Source organism: Chelonia mydas, chromosome 19 (assembly GCF_015237465.2).
Source record: "Chelonia mydas isolate rCheMyd1 chromosome 19, rCheMyd1.pri.v2, whole genome shotgun sequence".
In the NCBI taxonomy this organism is placed as follows: domain Eukaryota; kingdom Metazoa; phylum Chordata; order Testudines; family Cheloniidae; genus Chelonia; species Chelonia mydas.
Window position 1 is genome coordinate 16,883,515 of NC_051259.2, and position 3,733 is coordinate 16,887,247.

Sequence of the window (3,733 nt, forward strand, 5' to 3'; positions counted from 1 at the left end):
GATGGATACGAAACCAGCCTTGTTTTTTTGGGCACCCTCCAAATCTCTCACTGCAACAGAGAGCAAAACATTTTCCACATCCCCTAAGAGACATCGGTTGTTTGATACTCAATTTCCTTTGGTCAGATTAGATGATCACAATGCTTTCTTCTGGCCTTGGAATCTAGGGCTCTATGAGTGTTGTAATTTCATTTTTATTATGTAACAAAATTGCAACATCTGATCATGTGACATGTCTTCCAGGACTTGAATCTTAACAAGAAGCTCCAGTTGTGTGAAGCCACAAACGCTTGACAATAAAGTTACTCTTGAGCCGTGCAAAGCTTTGCTTTGCTCTAGTGTCAGCAGCTGAGGTGAGGTGGCACCTTCACCCCAAACTTCCAGGTGTCATGGCCTGTCTTTGAGAAAATCTATTTGAAAGCATCTCTTTGTGCATCGTAGAGAGCCTGTCTCACACTCATCAACCTGATATTTGAGCCCCTTGGAAGCAGCCAGGAAAGGCTAAAATAGGGGCAAACCAGGGAAAGATTTGAAAGTTTTTTTTTACTGGGAAACCATTAAGTCCACTAGGGGGAAGCAGAATCAACAGATGAAACAGCTTCAGGTGGTGGTGAGTGTGTGTGAACTGGCACCAAAGGAAAGGGAGTGCAGCTGGAGGGGAATGAATGTATTAACCCTTAGGATGCTGGCATTTTCCAGGCTGCCAGACTTACATATACTTAGGAGAACATCTGTCTATCTATATGCCCAGTCTCCAAAGGGTATGAAGTGTCTCTTGGTTCATCCAATCTTGCCAATTCCTATTAGTGACTGGGAAACCCATGGCGAAGGACTACATCTCTGTGAATTAGTGAGCGAATAAACATGATGAGAAAGGAAAATGCATGGATGGTGCAGCACAGAACAGGGCTTGCTCACTGATTTGATGACAGGGCCCCGGTTATTTACAGCAATTCTCCATAATGGGCTGATGAATGCGCTGCAGTGTTTTTGTCAGAAACAAGTATGTCTCACTAAGAAGAGAGACCCCGCTGCTGCCCTCTCTGCCTGCAGACCTGGGGAAAAGACAGATGTTGTCTGGCATGAATTATAACCCGTGTGGATTACTGCAGCACAGATTAGTGAGGTTCTGTGAAAATCAAGTGACAGGTTTGTATTTGTGAGACCAGAAAGGCACCTATCATCAGTTCAGGATTGGGAGCCAGATTGGTAGCTGTCCTATGGCTCCTTTGCTTTGGCTATGCTGGAGCAGAAGGGTCATAAACCAGCTAACATCACAGCAAGGAGCCTCTGCCAGAGGGTTGAGCCAGTTCCCCCAGCTCTGTGCCTCCCCCTGGAGCAGGAAGTGCTCTGGGATGAGGGCAGATTAGGAGAGCCAGCTGTCCGCTGAGTGTCACGCATGGCCAGAGTGCTCCGTAGTGGGCAGAGCACAACAGGGCAGCCCTGAGGGATCTGTACCTGCCCAGCGTCTTACATGGGCTGGCGGTGAGGTATCTCACATCCCTGTGTGGCAAGATATAGAAAAATAAAATGCAGAATGACGCTGGGGAATTTGTGGACCTGTACGTGCCTCGTAAATGCTCTGCTAGCAACCGAATAATCGGTGTGAAGGACCAGGCTTCCGTTCAAATTAATATTTCCGAGGTTGACCAGGTCACAGGCAGAGCCAATGGCCAGTTTGAACGTATGCCATTTGTGGAGCAATTCGTAGGGTGGCTGAATCTGATGATCCTATTCTGTGTCTGGCAGAAAATGATGGGATTGTTTTCAAGAATTTCTAACCCATCGGTCGTGCCACTCCTGGTTGGACCGCATTTATTTATCACGCTGCCACCTTTCAGGGGCCCACTCCTCCAGCAGCCGTCTGGCCCTGTTCTCGGATCACCATCTGGTGACCGTGACGGCCTCTCTCAGCGTGGAGAGGTCGGGGCTGGCCTATTGGCACTTTAATAGCATCATACCTCTCATGTGACACTCCCACCGCTGGCAGGTTTTCCAGGACAAATGGGAGGGGGCGGGGAGAAGGGAGACACCAGTCACATACCATCTAGCCTGGGCAGAAGGGGCCCTGACTGGCAAAGCAAACAGTGTGTGTACTAACCCCAGCTTGCCCATGAACTGCAGGGGACAGTCATGTGTGTGCCATAACTCTTCATAAGCAGGGCCCCAAACCCCAGCCTCAGGGGGGAAGCTATCGTTGCCCCATTTACAAATACCGCTCAGGGGGACGGTGCAGAAATGTGGAGATTTTATCCAAATGGCTAAATGCTCAGATTGAACAGATCTGAAGGCCAGAAGGGACCATTGGGATCATCTAGTTTGACTCCTGCAGAGCACAGGCCAGTGAGTCCTGCCTCCAGCCCGTAACTTGTGGCTGAGCTGGAGAATGGCTTTTCCATCTTGCTATACGGATTCCGCGAGATGGAGAATCCCTGGCCCTTGGCTGGTAGATTGGTCAATGGTTACTCGCCCGGGCTGTTACATATTTGCACCTTACTTCCAGCCTGAGTTTATCTCTACCTGTGGAGACATTCCAGACACTTGTATGGCTCCATTACCTCATACGATCAGAGCATCTCACAAGCTGTAAAGCATTCATCCCCGCAGATAGGAAAGTGATGCACAGAAAGACTCAGTGACATAGACCAGTTTGGGGTAGAGGAGGGACCTGAACAAAGGTCGGTGACTAGAGGCTAATCCCCTCGACGAGACCACCCTTCCACAGCCAGCTCCAGTTTTGAGTCATGAATCTAGCATCAGCTTCCACCCATGGTCTTTATGGTTAGAGGCCTCCTGGAAACTTGGCCAAACCTGGAGAGAGTCGTGTGGCAGAAGCCCAAACTCAGTTTTCCATGGGGAAAGTTTACAGCTCCCAAGGCTGAATTCTGCTTTACATGCAGAACTCTGCTCAGCTTCAGCCACTGCCCTATAGAACTCCTGTAGCAGCCTTCCCAGAATCCCGCTCAGGCCCATGGCACTCAGGTACAAAACTGTCATCCAATCAGATCATAACTGTTGGACATCCTCATCTCAGAAAGTGGGGAGTCACAGCAGTTACCCTTTGAGTGACAGTTCCTCAACCAATCAGAATTCTGACTGAGTGAGGAAACTGCCACTCAAGGGACACCTGTTCATATCCAAACTCCAGAGCAACAGACTTCCCAGCCATAGTGTTTGATTGGCCAGAAATGCTCACATCACACTGAAGAAGGGAATTCTGGGTTAACTGGACTGTATAAAATTTCCCAGGATTTCAGTATGGTTTGGGTCAGGAGTATCATTTCAGAAAAATTTGGAGGAGGCAAAGTTGTGTCACTACTATGCGGTTATATTATATTATATCCCGCAAAGTCAGGGGAGGGCCAAAAAGTGGAGCATGTAGACCTATGAAAACTTGAGAGGGGGAAAACAAAGGTTGGGGAGGTGGGCAACTGCCCCCTTAATGTCAGTGCAAATGAAGTGCCTGGTTCTCGAAGAGAAGCTGTGGTTGACAGGCTTGCTTGGGGAGTGCTTTTAGGAGGCATGCAATGTTGCACTCCATATGTTTTATGGAAATATGCTTATGAGTGTGAATATAATGTAACTGGAATATGCTTTATGCAAAAGATCTCTTGTAAGGTATCATAACAAAGGTTATAAACTACTAAATATATTCCTCCTATTTGTATGCATGTATCATTCTTATATCTGAAGCTAGAAATATGAAGTGTAACTCTGAGGTCCTATTGTAATT

At 47.8% G+C, this 3,733-nt stretch overlaps 1 pseudogene; it reads left to right on the forward strand.

The window, feature by feature from the left end:
* Window positions 1-1,474: 1,474 nt before the first annotated feature.
* Window positions 1,475-1,781, forward strand: LOC102934353 (annotated as a pseudogene).
* The last annotated feature ends 1,952 nt before the right edge of the window (window positions 1,782-3,733 follow it).